Source organism: Lissotriton vulgaris, chromosome 1_1 (genome assembly GCF_964263255.1).
Source record: "Lissotriton vulgaris chromosome 1_1, aLisVul1.2, whole genome shotgun sequence".
NCBI classification, from domain to species: Eukaryota; Metazoa; Chordata; class Amphibia; order Caudata; family Salamandridae; genus Lissotriton; species Lissotriton vulgaris.
Genome location: NC_141685.1, coordinates 241,749,531 through 241,767,952, shown reverse-complemented (window position 1 = coordinate 241,767,952; position 18,422 = coordinate 241,749,531). Strand labels below are relative to the sequence as shown.

General features: G+C 48.9%; 1 protein-coding gene across 1 annotated transcript in view; it reads left to right on the top strand.

Annotated features, from left to right (window-relative positions):
• The first annotated feature begins 5,148 nt into the window (after positions 1-5,148).
• The window catches only part of LOC147745353 (uncharacterized), a 164,013-nt gene continuing 150,739 nt past the window's right edge, over positions 5,149-18,422 (top strand). Inside the window, 1 exon segment of the mRNA XM_086925058.1 lies at positions 5,149-5,292. The gene's annotated coding sequence lies outside the window, so the exon portion shown is untranslated.

Sequence of the window (18,422 nt, the reverse complement as noted above, 5' to 3'; positions counted from 1 at the left end):
ATCCCCTCTTGGTCCAACAGTTTTTACAATTCCCTGAACGTCGTCTCCTCCTCCTCTATCCCTTATGGGAAACAACTAAAAATTTCCCCCTCTGGGTGCTTCAATGGCTACCTCACTATCTCACTCTATAACAACGGTACTGTCATGATCCAAGGCAAAGACTCCTGCCTCTCGCTCTTTGACCACCTCTTCCCCACCTTACTCCCCGTCTCTGCAACCGGGTTTCCCCCTGACTCTCCTTCCAGCTCCACCCATTACTCCCTTTCTCCCCCGCCGACCCCACCCCACTCCAATTGGCTGCACTCTCAAGAAGCGCAGGTCGGCCCTTTTCCCTTCCCCCCCCAACTTACCTCATCTCCTATTCCTCCCCCCCACAGTATGTCCCCTCCCGCATTACTTCAGCCTTACCACTAGCTAACACGCTCCTCGTCCCCTCTGCACTATCACGATACTCCAATCTATTCTCCTCCCCCATACTTCTTCCCATCACCCCCTTCTTTAGTCCACCTCTCCTCCAACACTCTTCCCCAATTAACTGTCTCTATGCTCCCCTTAGCCCTCCTTCTGTCCCTCCTCTCCACCCCTTCACTCCCTCGTCATTCACCCCGTGTTTGCCACATTCCCACTGCATCTCGCTCCTCCCTCCTACTCCTCCAGTACTGCCGCACTACCCCCTTTCCCCTCCTAGGAACACCTTCCTTCTCCCTCCCTCGGGCCCAGCAGAACCACTTCCCCTCCTCAACTTCCCTTTCTCTCAACCCCCCTCACTCTGCCAGATGACCGTTCCCTCGCTGCTACCTCTCCTAACTGACAGGACCTCCGCAACTAATGCACCTCTTTTCCGCCCAAACCTCCTACACTCCCATGACGCTACACAGGCCTCCCCCTCCTACTTCCATGCCGACGTGTTCCGCACATTTCTCCCTCTAAATTTGTCCCTAATTCCTCTCCCTCTTGCAACACCAACAATGACAACTCTCCCTTAACCCCCAATTCATTTACCCCCGCTCCCAACCTCCACCTTTCCCCACCTGTGAACCCCACCCCCCAACACACCCCCTGTCCCCTCACCTCTCCCTGCCATCCACCACCAATTCCACCCCCCCTTATTTCAATCGAGCCACCCAACTTTCCGTGCTCTGCCTCTCTCTCACTGGAAAATACGTTAGGCTCTCTGATCACCTCCATCTCTCAGCTGACAGCTGCCATTTCACTTTTATGCTCTAAGATCCCCACCTCTCCATGCACCTCTACCCCCCCCAACTTCCCCAGAGATGCACCTCGCCCCCTCACCCCAAAACAGCCAAGCTCAACCCTTCGTCTGCAAGCGTCGTTAACTCACACAAGCCTTTGAGCGCCACCCCTCTTCAACAGGCATACCCTAGCAACCCCACTGTCTACACTATTCCGATAATCACCTCTGTCAGAACAAAGCGTCCACCTAAACCCTCCCGAGCACCTCCGCAAATGTACAATATCCCGATCACCCTTCAGAGCCCAAGTGCCCCCGTCACCAAAACAGTCTTGACAGAGCTGCGCTGTATGCTTCACAACTGCAGATCTGCAGTAAAACACAAACTTGAAATCTCCGACACCATCACCTTTCACAAACTTGACATGCTCTTCCTCACAGAGACCTGGTTCAAAGATACCTCGCACTCTATATTTGATCTCCTATTACCCACAGGTTATTCCATATTTAGGAATGACAGAACTGAAAACACGGGGGGAGGGGTTGCAGTCATCTTCAGAAACGCCCTCCAACTTAAGGCGTCTCCTAGCAGCTCCTCCCACACCTTTGAATGCCTTTCTCTTGAGCTTCAATTGCAGCACCGTTCACCGCTCAGATTCCATATCATTTACCGCCCGCCTCGTAGCAGTAGCTCTTCGTTTATAGAAGATCTCAAAGACTTCATCAGCGACCAATACTCTCAAAGTGACAATCAGACCATCGTAGGTGACCTCAATCTCCACTGGGGCGCACCGCAAGACTCCTCTGCGAACTCACTGGCCACCTTCCTCTCGGCAAATGATCTTATCCAACACTGCACTGAACCAACCCACTCTAAGGGCGCAATCCTGGACCTTGTTATTTCTAAAGCAGGCATGCTTTCTACTACTACCCCTATTCATGTAGACTGGTCTGACCACCACCTCATCCCATTCTCTCTTCAACTTTCACACTCTATAACTCTTGGCCAACCCAAGAGGGCCATCTCCTGGTTCCGTGATGCCAAAAACATTGATGTCGGTCCCCTCTGTGAATCAGCTTTGCTTTCACTTCCAAGGCTAGACCCAAACATAGCTGTTGACGATCTCACCTCCCAATGCCTCACAGTTCTTGAAGCTGAAATTAATAACGTCGCTCCACTCAAAAGCAAAAGGATAAGGCCCACTCCCTCAGCACCTTGGTTCAACAAATCCCTTTATGAGGAAAGGAAGCAGCTAAGATTCCTGGAGAAGCAATGGAGGCAATTGCCTTCCACTGACAATTTAGCCTTGCTTCGCACAGCAAGATCCAAATACCACAAGCACATCTTCCTTGAGAAAGCGACGCACTTCAAAACCCTCCTTGATTCCGCCAAAAATAGACCCAAAAAACTATTCGATCTCATCAAGACTCCGAGCTGCTCTCCCCCAACCTCCAAGGTGGAGGATTCTACAAAGAGAGCAGCGGATTTCGCTACTTTCTTCGATGGAAAGGTGAAATCACTTGTAGGTCAGGTTGCTCATCCTACACCTCCAGAGGAGCGCAAATCCTTAGCCATTTGGCAGAGCTTTGACCCCATATCTGAAGATGCCCTTCTCAAATGCATACGCGAAACAAAGCCCTCCAACCATTCGCTTGACCCTATCCCCAGTGCCATTGCCTTTGACTTCTATACCCATTCCCTCTCCTATTGGACCACTCTGATCAACCTCTCCCTCTGGCAAGGCTCCCTTCCTGTCCCCTTCAAAACTGGGCAGGTCACCCCTCTGCTGAAAAAGCCCACTGCTGATGCGAATGACCTCAACAACTTCCGCCCCATCACTAACCTTCCCTTTCTTGCAAAGATAACGGAAAGATGTGTAGCCAAACAACTCTCTCGTCATATCAAGGACAATGATCTTCTTGACAATTGTCAGTCCGGCTTCATCCAAAACTGCAGCACTGAAACAGCCCTACTGCAAGTGGTTGATGATGCGCTGAGGATACTCGACTCAGGGGGGTCCTGTCTGCTAATTCTCCTTGACCTCTCCGCAGCCTTCGACACTGTTAATCACAACACCCTCCTCAATATTCTTCAACAGAGAATGGGCATGGAGGGCACTGTGCTTAAATGGTTTGCATCCTTCCTCTCTGACAGATCTCAAATGATCAAAATAGCGAACAGTCTTTCTTCTCCTGTGGCGGTGGGTCAAGGTGTTCCCCAAGGCTCTATACTTGCACCCACATTGTTTAATCTCTACTTAGAACCACTGGGAAACCTCCTAAGCAAATCCGGGATTCACTATCATCTCTATGCAGACGACACTCAAATCTACCTCAAGGTTGCCTCCACTCATGATCTCTCCATCCTAAGATCTACTCTTGACTCCATTCAAAACTGGATGTCATCTCATCAATTAATTCTGAATCCCTCCAAAACTGAATTCCTCCTCTTCTCCTCCTCACTCTCTCCTCCCCCGGTTCAATCATGGATGGATCAGATGAATCTACTAAACAACAAACCCATCATTGTCGACAGCGCAAAATCTCTTGGTGTCATTCTAGACAAAAAACTCAATCTAACTCCCCACATCAATTCTATTGCAAAATCTGCTCGCTACCAACTGCGCCTTCTTTGGGGAATCCGTCGCTTCTTCCCGGAGCAGGACCTTATAACCCTGGTGCAAGCGCTGGTCCTCTCCAGACTAGACTACTGCAATTCTCTTCTTACTGGCCTCCCCAAATCTCACCTGTCCCCACTTAAGTCTGTCTTCCATTCAGCAGCTCGTTTCATCTATGGGGCCAAAAGAAGCGATCACATCACACCGTTGTTATCCACCCTCCGCTGGCTTCCCTTTGAGGCTAGAGCTATCTACAAGACCGCTTGTATCACCCACAAAGCCCTGCACTCCTCCTCTCCCCGCTACCTGGTGAATAAACTGAAACTCTCTGGAGGCTCTAGACCTTCACGCAATGCCGAGAATCTACTGCTTGAACCTCCCACTTTCAAGAAGGAAAGAACAATGGCCCAATCCTTTTCAGGCAACGCAGTGAGAATCTGGAACTCGTTTCCGCCTGAGCTCCGGACCACCGCCTCCTCCCAGGCCTTCAAAAGGGACCTCAAAGTTCTCCTCCTCCAGAGACACCTCCAAAAGTAATTCACGTCCTCTTGCTATTCGGAGGAAGACTTCCCACTACTGATATTTTCTACTTTCCATGACCATGGGAGTGCCTTCCCAGTGTTTTCCTGTGGTGGGAGTGTCTGCCTTTTTGCAGTATTCTCCATGTACTTGTGTTCGGTGCCCTTTTGTAACGTGCACACAACACTTTGTTCTTATAACACACGGTTGCTACCTCTCACATGTTTTTACCTTTGATACTTGCACAAGTGCCACCTTGCCTACGTAACGCCTGTTCTTGTGCCTAGCACTTATTGCAGTATTATACCTCAAATTATACTCTGTTTTCTCTTTTAACTGCACACTTGTCACTTTTCCTCTTATGCACTTTTGACTACCTCATGTATTTTTTTGTTGTTCACAATTTTTACTACCTCAAGTATTTTGTTTGCTCACAATTGTCACTATTACCTTTACTGCCTCATGTATTTTTGGTTGCTCACAATTTTTACTACCTCAAGTATTTTGTTTGCTCACGATTGTCATTATTACCTTTACTACCTCATGTATTTTTGGTTGCTCACAATTTTTACTACCTCATGTTTTTGTTTGCTCACAATTGTCACTATTACCTTATGTAACGTAACGTATGCTTTTGTAATCTGCTCTTTTATAATGATTCTCATTATGTTTCATTTCTGTTCCTAATGTGAAGCGCTCTGACGCCCTCGGGTAAAGTCCGCGCTATATAAAAATGCATAAATAAAATGAAAGCGCCCTCCGTCCGAGCCACAGTCCTGCACCCGGCGCAGGTCCTGGGGAGCAGCGTCTCTCTTCGGGGTCTGCGCATAGCGCCCCGAGGCTCAGTGCGGAGCCAGAGGCGCTGGATGGAGTGTGATGAACTCTCGGCTCCACTGCCCTTCACCGAGTGCTCCTGTGAGAAGTCGAGCCACCGGAGAGACCCGTCCAGGGGGTGCAAGAGAGGTAAGGCCTGTCCTTCGGCAGGGAGGAAGACTGTATTGTGCTTGGGTATGGGGGTTCAGAGGAAGTGAGGCTTACAGAGGGGTACGTATTTTATTTTGTTTAAAAAGTTTTATATAGCGCTAGCCTGACCCGTAGGCATCAGAGCGCTTTACATACACACTGTAAAAAAACAAACGGAAATGGCATTACATAGTAGGCAGGCAGTAAGGAAGCAAACCAGAGTTAAAAAAAACACAGCATGAAAAACAAGTAAACTTAGGGGGATGTTGCAGAGGAGGTGAGGCCTGTTAAGGGCGGTGCCGAAGAGGCGAGGCTCTCTTGTGCTCGAGGGGAGGGGCAAGGAGGTGAGGCCTGTCCAGTGGAGTGAAGAGTCCAGGTGAGGCAAGATTTGTACTGGGTTGAAACCTTCCCCGTCGGGTTAGGAGGTGAGGCCTGTCCTGTGGTGAGGACTGTCCTGTGCTGAGGTGAGGCCTGTCCTGTGCTGAGGTGAGGCCTGTCCTGTGCTGAGGTGAGGCATGTCCTGTGCTGAGGTGAGGCATGTCCTGTGCTGGGGTGAAACCTGCCCTGTGCTGGAGTGAAACCTGCCCTGTGAGGTTAGGAGGCGAGGCCTGTCCTGTGCTGGGGTGAAACCTGCCCTGTGGGGTTAGGTGAGGCCTGTCCTGTGCTGAGGTGAAACCTGCCCTGTGCTGGGGTGAAACCTGCCCTGTGGGGTTAGGAGGTGAGGCCTGTCCTATGCTGGGATGAAACCTATCCTGTGGGGTTAGGAGGAGAGCCCTGTCCTCTGCGTGTGTGGACTGCCTCAGCCTCTGCTCTCACCACCCAGAGATGCTCTTAATATTTGATTTTAAGTGCTCATAATCCGATTTTTTAAGTACCCAGAGATATCACAGGAGCCCAGAAGGCTCATGACGAAGGCACACCTCTTATCCAATCATGGAGTTTATTTTTTATGAAGCACTGTTTTCAGTGAAGTAACCAAGACTACAATTCCCAGAATGCACTTTCGTATTAAATGAAAGTATAGGCATGAATACTTTGGGATTGCTATTCAGAAGTATTTGGTATCAACCCAGGGCATCGTGGCAGAACAGTCAATATGACTAATGTGCAAGAAGAACTTTTATTCTCTGCATCTTTCTGCAGATTGTGAGTCCGGTGAGATTTGGGATAACGTGAATCTCTCTCGAGGAGATTTCACACCGTTTTATCTGTTTCAGGGGTAAATACAATGAAAAACAGGGGGTTCAAGTCAAGCACCCCAGTCTCTGGTGTTCATCGATCTCTGTACTGACCATTGCCTGGTCTTGAAAGGAAGGACGAACCGGCTGTTTAGTCTGGTCCCTCGAAGAGTGCGAGAGCGGGCTCAGTGTCCATGTCCTCTCCGTTCCCTGGCTCACACCCTGGCCCTCTCCAGGCCTCGGCTAACGCGCTGGTCCTCGCCATACCCCCGCTCACGCGCTGGTACTCTCCATGCCCCCGCTCACGCCCTGGTCCTCGCCATGCCCCCGCTCACGCCCTGGTCCTCGCCATTCCCCCGCTCACGCCCTGGTCCTCGCCATTCCCCCGCTCACGCCCTGGTCCTCGCCATTCCCCCGCGCACGCCCTGGTCCTCGCCATTCCCCCGCTCACGCCCTGGTCCTCGCCATTCCCCCGCTCACGCCCTGGTCCTCGCCATTCCCCCGCTCACGCCCTGGTCCTCGCCATTCCCCCGTTCACGCCCTGGTCCTCGCCATGCCCCCGCCCTGGTCCTCTCCATGCCCCGCTCTTGCCCTGGTCCTCGCCATGCCCCCGCTCACGCACTGGTCCTCTCCATGCCCCCGCTCACGTCCTGGTCCTCGCCATGCCCCCGCTCACGCCCTGGTCCTCGCCATGCCCCCGCTCACGCCCTGGTCCTCGCCATTCCCCCGCTCACGCCCTGGTCCTCGCCATTCCCCCGTTCACGCCCTGGTCCTCGCCATGCCCCCGCCCTGGTCCTCTCCATGCCCCGCTCTTGCCCTGGTCCTCGCCATGCCCCCGCTCACGCACTGGTCCTCTCCATGCCCCCGCTCACGTCCTGGTCCTCGCCATGCCCCCGCTCACGTCCTGGTCCTCGCCATGCCCCCGGTCCTCTCCATGCCCCCGCTCACGTCCTGGTCCTCGCCATGCCCCCGCTCACGTCCTGGTCCTCGCCATGCCCCCGCTCACGCCCTGGTCCTCGCCATGCCCCCGCTCACGCCCTGGTCCTCGCCATGCCACCGCTCACGCACTGGTCCTCGCCATTCCCCCGCTCACGCCCTGGTCCTCGCCATTCCCCCGCTCACGCCTTGGTCCTTGCCATGCCCCCGCTCACGTAAGCAAAATATATCAAAATTCCCCCATGGTCTAATCTTAATTTCTCATGTGGCACAGCTCACAGAAACTAGACAATTAGCCTTCAAATTAGTGCAGGGACAACAATATATTTTCTTTCATTAGATATTTTTTATTATTTAGTTTTTTCATTCATTTATCAAAATTATTTAAAACTGTTTTTTTCTTTTTTTGATCTTTTCTTGAGTTTATACATCAATTCATCACTATAGGTAGTAATCCAATCAATTTAAAAGTGCAATGAAACATAACATAATTATTCCAAACTTTCAAAAGGTACCATATGTTTTTACAAATTAAATAAAGAAACAACTAATACCCTATCTGGCACACACTATCTCACATACACACCACTCATTCATACACATCTACAAACTTCAAAACAATTTCTATGGTTGAGGTAACACGGTATGTAATTATGTTATTTCCACGCCAGGTCTACGCGCGTTTCGGTGGGTTCGTACCACCTTCCTCAGGACCAACTCAGAAATGGTTTTATTCTTGCATCATCTTGTGTGTGCAGGGTACCTTAGGCTAGATAAACACCGGTCGTTGTGTGGTCTATTTAGGAGTAAAGGTTATTCTTTCTTTATTTCTCCTTTAGAGGTATTACAGCGGCATCAAAAAACTTTTATACATGCATTCATGTTGGACTGCTTCTTATTTCTGTTGTCATATGCAGTTTTCACGATTATATTAGTCAGATTTCTTAAGGAGGACGTTCTCGCATTCATCGAAATATTAGTGCCACTTAAAAGCCAATACTTTTGTCTCTGTGAGGAGGATGCAGGGGCGAGTCTATTCTAACTACCGGCCAATCTCCCTGCTTCCTTTTCCGGTTAAAATTATGGAAAAGTTGGTCACCCGCGCTCTGTCCAGTTTTCTAGAAGGGAACAGCTGGTTGGATGAGACGCAATTTGGCTTCCGCCCAGCGCATGGGACGGAATCCGCGTTGGTGACCGTGCTAGACAATCTGCGGGCGCGAGTCGACAGCGGTCGGGCAGCATTTCTGGTGTTGCTCGACATGTCGGCCGCGTTCGACACGGTCAGCCATCCCACCTTGATTTCTAGGCTGGAGGAGTGCGGGGTCAGTGACAAAGCCAGGGACTGGTTAATCTCCTATTTGGACTGCCGTCAGCAACGGGTCTCGTTACCCCCCTTCAGTTCAGAGGAGCGGAGAGTGGGACAAGGAGTACCTCAGGGCTCGGCCATCAGCCCCATACTCTTTAATGTCTACCTCCGCCCCCTAGTCCAGCTCATCAAAACCTTTGGTATCTCCGCATTTAATTATGCGGATGATACCCAGCTGGTCTTTTCTCTGGAGGGACAGGACGCAGTCTCATTGGAGACCTTTCACCGGTGCATGCAGGCGACAGCGGAATGGCTCCGGTTGAACTCGCTACAGTTCAACGGAACGAAGACGGAGGTCTTACACTGTTCCGCGGATCGGGTTCCTCGCGATCTACCAGTGGACTTTTGGCCTCCGTCCTTCTCTGAGACAGTGTCTGCGGCACAATCAGCTCGCAATTTGGGCGTCACTTTTGGGCCCAACCTGCAGCTGGATCTACATGTGAATAAGATCTCTTCAACATGTATGATGCTGATCCGCATGCTGCGTAAGGTCCTTCCTCTCCTCCCTGCGCAAGCCAGACCAGAAGTAGTGCGTTGTACCATCCTAAGTCGACTTGACTATTGTAACGCACTACTTCTGGAGGCCCCGGTAACACTTCTGGGCAAGTTGCAAAGGGTGCAAAATATTGCTGCCAAACTCGCCCTTTCTCGCCCCTACCACAGCTCTTCTACGGCAGCACTGCGAGAACTCCATTGGCTGCCAGTTCATCTACGAGTGCGATACAAAGCAGCGTGTATTGTGTTTAGGGCTGTTCATGATCTGGGCCCCATTCCCTTACGGCGAATGTTTGCCTGGTATTGTCCAGCTAGAGCTTTACGCTCCTCGTCATCCAGGCTACTGGTAGTCCCGCGATTCCAGAGAGTGAGGATGGGGGGCCGCTCCTTTAGAGTAGCGGCATCCAAACTCTGGAATTCTCTGCCTTTATCCTTGAGAAGCCTCGAAGATTTTCTTCCTTTCAGAAAGGCTCTAAAAACTTATCTTTTTCCCAGGATAGGTTGAGCTATTGCTTCTAACTGAGTACGGGTTAAGCGCCAGGATGCCCTTTGTGGTGACAGGTTGCGCTCTACAAGTATGCCACAATACAATACAATTATTGCTCTTTTTGTGGTTGCCCTTAATCCAATTTATACAAGGTGACGATTTTGATATTCTTCCATTTCATGTATATTCCAACCTGCCCATCTATTCAGTATTTTAGTATCCAAGTTGTCACTGTTTGTAACTATATCCGCCTCATCAACGAGCCTCCTGTCCGATCTCCCGCTCCAGAACCGATGTCTCACGCCTTGGACCTTGCCATGCCCCCGTTCACGCCCTGGTCCTTGCCATGCCCCCGCTCACGCCCTGGTCCTTGCCATGCCCCCGCTCACACCCTGGTCCTCTCCATTCCCCCGCTCACACCCTGGTCCTCTCCATTCCCCCGCTCACAACCTGGTCCTCTCCATTCCCCCGCTCACGCCCTGGTCCTCTCCATTCCCCCGCTCACGCCCTGGTCCTCGCCATGCCACCGCTCATGCCCTGGTCCTTGCCATGCCCCCGCTCACGCCCTGGTCCTTGCCATGCCCCCGCTCACTCCCTGGTCCTCGCCATGCCCCGCTCACGCCCTGGTCCTTGCCATGCACCCGCTCACGCCCCGGTCTCTCAGGCCCCTGCTCATATCCTGGTTCTCCCCAGGCCCCGGCTCACGCCCTGTTTCTCCCCAGGCCCCGTCACACGCTCAGGTCCTGCCAGGCTCCTTCTCACATCCTAGCACTCACCTGGCCCTGGCTAACATGCTGGTCCTCACATTCTGGTCCTGACCAGGCCCGGCTCATTTGCTGGTCCTGACCAGGCCCTGGCTCACTTGCTGGTCCTGGCCAGGCCCCGGCTCACTTGCTGGTCCTGACAAGGCCCCAGCTCACTTGCTGGTCCTGACCAGGCCCCAGCTCACTTGCTGGTCCTGACCAGGCCCCAGCTCACTTGCTGGTCCTGACCAGGCCCCAGCTCACTTGCTGGTCCTGACCAGGCATCAGCTCACTTGCTGGTCCTGACCAGGCATCAGCTCACTTGCTGGTCCTGACCAGGCATCAGCTCACTTGCTGGTCCTGACCAGGCATCAGCTCACTTGCTGGTCCTGACCAGGCATCAGCTCACTTGCTGGTCCTGACCAGGCATCAGCTCACTTGCTGGTCCTGACCAGGCATCAGCTCACTTGCTGGTCCTGACCAGGCCCCAGCTCACTTGCTGGTCCTGACCAGGCCCCAGCTCACTTGCTGGTCCTAACCAGGCCCCAGCTCACTTGCTGGTACTCGCCTGACCAGGTAGTTCATCATGGCCTCCTTGTAGGTGGTGTGGTTTTCAGTTGTCTTGGTGTTTCTCCAGTTCTTCTCCAGCTGTCTCAGGTACGTCTGGCTTCTTGAAGAGTGGTGGTGAACCAGGCGGCTTTCCTGTGGTGCTGTCTGTCGGGGTTGCACAGCGGGACAAGATCGTCTGCGCAGTCGGAGTTCCAGGTGTGGGGTTCTCTGGCTGCGTCGTTTCAGTCGGCTGCCCAGGTGTGGTTGTCCCGGGTGAGGTAGGGGTTAAGTTGCTTGTCGATAATCTTGCTCCAGTTCCTTTGTGGGGGGTGTGGGGCTGGTTTGGGGACCTTGGGTTTGTTGATGGTGAAGTGTACGCAGTGGTGGTCGGTCCATGGCCTCTGCGTTGGGTGGCTGAATTGGACGCTGTTTCCTGCTGCGAAAATGGGTCGAGGGTGTGTCCTGCTCTGTGGGTTGGTGTGTTGATGAGTTGTTTAAGTCCGATGCTGGCGAGGTTGTCACGAAGGATAGTGGAGTTGGGGTCGCTGGGGTTGTCAAAATGGAAGTTCAGGTCTCCAATGAGTATGTCGTTTGTTGAGGCGATGGTGTGGAGTGCGATTAAGTCGGTGATGGTGGTGGCGAAGGGTGTCCGGGGGTCTGTAGATGAGGGTTCCTCGGAGTGTGGCTTTGGGGGTGGTCTGGTTCTGGAAGTGCAGGTGTTAAGCAGAGGGGAAGGTTTCGCTGGAAGTGGTGAGGCGGATGGTGCTCCTGTGAGCAATGGCGAGGCCCCCTCCTGGGTGGTTGGGGCAATCTTTCCTCTGGATCTTGTATCCATGTGGGATGGCGGTGCTGATGTCTGGGGTGGAGGATGCGTTGGTCCAGGTCTTTGTGAAGAAGGTGATGTCGTGCGAGAGAGAGACTTGAGTTGGTTCCAGATTTTCATGGTGTGTTTGTGTATGGATCATACGTTGAGGAGGATGCATTTTAGGGTGTCGCCGGTGCTGGCGTCGGCGGTGTTGGAGGCCTGGGTGGCGGTGTCTGGTGGCAGTGGAGGCAAGAGAACTGGCCTTGGGTCGTGTTCGGCGAGGCCTGTTGGCATTCTCTAAGCAGCGGCCGCCATTAAGTAGGGAGGAGAGGCTGGGAGGCAGGAGTGGGGGAATTCCAGGGGGAGGGGCCACAGGAGCAGCAGCGGCAAAAGGAACAGGCAGGCACGTGAAAATAAAAACAGTGGTGGAATTAGAGCAAGACACAGATGGGCACAATAACAGTGGAACAACAGGGAAAAATTAAGAAGGTTACAGTGGTTGCAGGCAGTCTGTTCCCAGTTGGAGCGGGTAGCAGCCTCGAACCTCCCAAGTAGGAGGTCGGGGTCTGGAGGCAAGAGACAGCACTGCAGAGCTGCGGGGAGAGAATGGACCTAGACCGAGAGTTGGAGGTCTTACTGTGCCGTGCAGTCTCTTAGAGATTGTGTCTTCATACTGCCAGGATGGAACTTGCCTCCCTGCATATGACACTTCACAATCACACACACTGTGCTGTATTGCTGTTTATTTCCTACGGCCGCTGAGCAGATCCCTCAGTGTAAATAGTGTAATCATACTGATCTAGAGGCATTATCTAATTCGGGAGAGGATATTCTTGTTCATTTTGCAGAAATGATTGTGTTTTCAGTGTAGACTCAAATGTGTAATCTTCATCTGTTGCAGCTAGAGAATTAGCCCATCGTATCCATCTTGGATGTAAAGCTTTAGCATTTGGAACGCTTTATTTTGTAACAGCCTCTAAGGCCGGTACTGGAGTTACGACAATTATTTGTTTCTTCGTTTGTGTACAAGTGTGATTTGTATGCTTTGGGTACTTTTTCGCCTTCATTGAAGGTTAGGTAAGTGTACCCAGATTGACTTGCTATAACACGGATCACCAAAGTTGTGGTGTTGACACGTATGTGCGTAAGTGTTTGGATGCTATTATGTCAGCTTGTAAGGAACAAAGGATATCTGTGTGTTCCTGTGTCCAATGCCTAACTGAAAAATCAGGTCTTATTAGGGCGTAGTAAGATTTTACGGTTTCTGCGTAATCTAAAATGTATGTTCTGCCAAAATGTAGTAATCCCAATATGGATTGTATGTTTTTCAACAATTCAGGAGGTTAAAGCAGCACACACTTTTCTAAAAAGTTAGGTGCCAGGCTTTTCCCGTCACTTGATAACTCGTATTCCAAAAATAGGACATTGAAGTGGGCTATTTTTGATTTTTTTTTTTCAGGTTGTATTTGTAGCCTTCCGAGGGGAATCCCAAAATTATGTTGCTCACCCTGATCAAGTGATCCTTTAAATCATCATTTGTCAGATAAATATTATCTACATAGGACAATGCCTCTTTATCCAAATTCTGAAGTAACTCTGTTACCCTAGTTGAGAACAGCCCAGGGCTTTTCTTATAACCTTGGGGGAGTCGACAAAATGTATTCTGAGAGCTGAGAATGCTGTCAAATATCTGCTCCCAGGCGCTATAGTTTGGCAGAAAAATCACTTTGAGATATCTAGGGTTATTTTGTATTTTTTACGCACATTGTTGTTCATTAATGCACCTGTGCATTTTCTACTGCAAATGTTTTAGTGTATGTGTTCAGAAGCCTAGAGTCTAAAACTAGATGGTATGAATTTTCCGGTTTAATTACTGGAAACAAAGGTATGTTCATTGACGAGGTGCAAGTTTCAATTACACCCTGGTATTCAAGTTGATTTGAGATATCCCTGACCTGTTTATTTGTTTCTTGTTTTAATGGGTACTGTCTTTGTGGAGTTGGAGTAGTCTTTACTGGGATTGTATGGTGAGGTGACTCAGCATCCCACCCAACATGGTTGCGATATAATGCTGGAGCAAGTGCTACCGGCCACTGATGCACGTATGTATGTTTTAAGTATATTGGAACGAGGTAAAGAAAAAAACTGTAAAATGACCTTTCTCCCTTTGGGCAATCCATAACAAATTCAGGCGGCCGATCTTTTTCAGCTAAAAGGATGTCAAATTCATCGGTCACGTTCTCCCAAAAGAGACCTTTTCATTTTTCTGGGGTTGTCCCCCCTCCATTTGGAATGTTATTTCATGTAACCTATGCGGGACACTTACCCTCGTATCAGATGATTCCACCGTGATATGGTCATTCAAATCCACTCTCACAAGAAATTCCATCAGGTTCTAGTGAGCTATAGTTACTTCTGCTGCACTGTCTAACATAGTCAGCCCATTCTCTGTTCTGAAGTTGAATCCTTAGAATTCTGGGCATGTCTACTTTAAGACCTGCGTGGGTAAACAATCCTAGGACGTCATCAGAGTAAATAACCAATTATTCCAAAACCGGTAGTGTGAAGAAATAACGAAAAAGATGAACTGTATACAAATATATATTTAATAAGTATGAATAAAAATCATATAGATAAACAAGCTATATGATAAGGTAAAAGTATAATTCATTAAAAGCAGGCACAAGTGTTACAAATCAGTATATATCCTATAAACCATACATTTTGCAAAACACAATACAATCACATAGATTCATGACATAAAAAGTATTAGAAATGTAATCATAAAAGAACTCGACTCGCGTTTCGGCAGAAAACCGCCTTCTTCAGGAGTCTCCGCTGATAATCTTGAAGACCTGCTACTGTCTTCTTTTTGAATTGAGGTTTTGATTTTGGCTTCTCTTCTTTTTTGGAAGTATAGTCTGAAGTGCGTTGAATGTTTCTGGACTTTGTATGTTCTTCTTGTCTGTGTTCTGACTGTCCTTCCCTCACAAAGTTTTTTGATGAACCCTGAAAGGGATGAGAAGAACGTGTATCAGTATTCTGATACCTGTCAGGTTTATTAACGTTATCACAATTCCTTAGGTTGTACCTCCTTTCTGAGGGCTCTTGTTGAGGAGACCCACCCCTGGATTGTGATCTATTCTTTTGTTTTTTTTATTGTTATCCCATTTCTTTTTGGAAGAATCAGGTGCTTGTTTGGTGTTCTCTTTCTCAGGACCACTCATGAGTTGATGTTTTGTTGCTCTAGCTCCCAAACTATCGCTATAGGTATCTTTGATAATTGTAGGTAATTCACTGTTGTAAAGGAGTGAAATTCCTCACGCATTGGTGTACTGCCACTGCTGCTGCCTACCGTTTTATGTTAGCTCATACCAGGTCAAAATTTACTAACAATTTCATCCTTAAGTTCAGAGCAGGTTCTGCTCCGTACTCTGTCTTAATACATCTGGTATTACTGCTAAATAAAAAGAGACACCATGTGTTCTGGTATGTATGGCAGCGAAAACTGTACCCCAAGTGGTACAATCCTCTATCTGGGAGCTATCCCCATTGGCAAGCAGATTGGTAACATTCTGCGTTTTTCTTGAAGGCTCGTGTGTGGAAATACTGCCTCTATTTGTTATTTTTTAAGCTATCCAGAATTTCATTTGCTCAAGTTTAGGGTACATTTTACCCATAACTGCGTGTAGCGTTTGTGGTGTTCTTTTAGTTGAAGTTCCTGAATTTGTACTGCTTGAGTAGCCCTTGCTGGCTGAATTGTGAGTGTTCTCATCACGAACTGTGTCAGGTTTCTGTAAAGGTTTATTATTTCTTTATGAATTGGAGATAAGTCTGTTACTGACATTGTGTCATTGTCTGGATGTGGTATATAGGCCACTGGGATTGGCCAAATTGATCCATCTCTTCTGAGCGGAACGAGTCTCACATTTTCTTTTGTTTGTGGGAGGGCGCCTTTAAACCAGTTTAGATGCTCCTAGTAAGGTGAGCGGAATTTCAAAGTCCTCATATGGACAGTATTCATCTAGTATTTCATCTTTAGTATAAGAACGAAATGTATGTGATTGTACATCTCCTTGTGGGAATTTAACCCATGAATGGAATACCTCTGTTCTATATGATTCGTTTGCCTCAATCACAAATGTTAGTGTCCCACGCCTAGCTGTGACTCCATAGTCTGCTAGTTTAAGAGTAAGGGCAGTTCTAAGATTTTCCGAAATGTTGATTTCCCCTTCTTGTTCTTCCTCCCTAGCTGCAACACGTTGTGCTGGCCCAACAGTGTTTTTGTCAGCCATTCTTTTTGAAAAGCAGTTTCAAGGAAACTTAGATAAGGTTTTATGCATAATAGGAACAATTTGTCCTTCAAGCTTGATAAACCTACAGCCAATACATAGGATTGCCTACTCAGCTGTGGCAGATAGTTCCCTTCCCACTCCAGACGTCTCTTCCCACTCCAGACGTCTCTGGGCAAATGTGAGTTGAGGTCTCTGAAAAAAGCATGAGTGAACTACTCCGATTTAATAGTTAAATAAGTACCAGACTAACATTGGCGGCGCCATGTCGTGTAGTTCCTGTAAACATATATACGATCTGCGTGTTTAGAAAACATAGACTGTGGGATTGGTGTTCAGACTGATTCCAGGCACCCCCACCGAGTATGTTTGCCTCTATACCAGCTAGCTCACAGCGACACTAGAACTCCCTTTTAACAACAAGGAGAGAATAGTTCTTGGCAACTATCGAAATGGCAACTTTGTCCCATCAGGGATGGTGGAAACAGTGCGATACTTTTCGCTCAATTACTCATGCTCACTTTATCTCAGAGAGATACACAGAATAAACAGTGGAGACATTTCAATAAGCATTTATTGAACCAGCATCCTTGTAGTGTGAAATAGGTGTGCTGAAACAACCATTAGACAGAAACAGATATTAATTATTATGAGTACCAACAGAGTAAAAGGATAGAATATTTATATCATAGTGCTAAAACAATGAATTCAGGCAAGTATGAAAATACATGACAGTAAATATGCGTACTCCTAGGATGCAACCCTAACTAGATGTACCTAGCATGTATGTAGGTGTAGAGCCAAGAATCCCGCTAGGTTAAAGTCAACCCCGTTACCTGAAGTGAAAGAGTGTGGGACCCCTTCTTGGTCTCGAGATAGACTCCCCACAAGGGATGTCAGACCACTGCAAGCTGCGTGCAGAACCTCAACGCCTCGTGTCAATGAGTCAGCATGGATGTCCTTTTTTGTCCTTTCCCTGCTTCAGCAAAGATATGGTGTTTATATACCCGAGGTGGTACCCTCAGGGGTTCTACCTTGCTGTGTCATGTCGGACTTTGGTTGACGGAAGTAATGACCCTTTCACATAGTTATTATGCAGGCGATAGTAGTCCTGCTGAATTTCCAAGAATACTCATACATAATGGATGGAGCTAGTTTTCATGGAAAACTTCACGTACTGTAAGCAGTACCGTAACCAAGTAAAAGGTCAATCCCAAGAACCGTTATGTAGTGTAATGGTAGGTTGGTTCCCTGAGCCTATATTGGGGCACCTATATGAAACATAACACCTAGAAACAAAGCTCACCCTGAACTCAAACAGGGGCACTGCTCAATCCTGCACACATGCAAGCACAGCGCTCACCCTTTACTCAAACATGCGTGCCCTATGCTTGTTTAGACACACAGCTCACCTTGCATTTATTCAGGCACTCCGCTCACCCAGCACTCATACAGACGCACCACACACAAGCACTCCTCTTCTATTGGAGTTGATACACTGCTCACAGGGAGATGGGGGGGGGGTCGCTACATAGCAGGGTGGGCAGTGCCGCATGGTACAGCTGCAGCATAGAGCTCGCTGGGTTATCGTCTTACAAGTGTAGTGCTTAGACCATGGTAAAGAGCAGTATAGTGTCTGCTAGGGGTTACTAGGTCAGATCGTGGGATTATGCTGATTCTAGATGCTACAGTGCACATAAAGCACACAGGTTGCTTGCCTCTAAGGAGGAGGGGAATCTGAGGTGGGCTCATGGCACCAGGACAGAACAGGTTTGGAGGCAGCCCAGACAGCATAATAGATGGATCAACACTGTTTTAACCAGTTTCAGGGTGGTAAAGGGACAGAAAAAAGAAACTGCATTGTTTTACCTCCCATAAAGGCTGCTCCCTCAGCCCTGCTATAGAAAGACAACAAGCATACAACTCCACATAATTCACCACAGCGTCACACAATTCAACAACACTCAGTTGAGCACCACACAATTCCACAAGGGATATATATATATATATATATATATACTCAAATTTTGCACTAATCAGCACAAAAACCCGCACTCACAGGGGGACACAGTCATAGAATTCTTTATTGCGATTCGAACAGACGCGTTTTGGCCAAAATGTGAGCGTTTATTTGGAGTGGCTTTCCACTGCCGCACACCGCATCTGCCGGAGAGTGCTCCGTTTGGCAAAGTGGAGACTGAGTGTATGTATATATATATTATCTATCTGTCTGTCTGTCTGTCTGTCTGTCCTTCCTACTGGCGGTCGCCAGTAGGTAG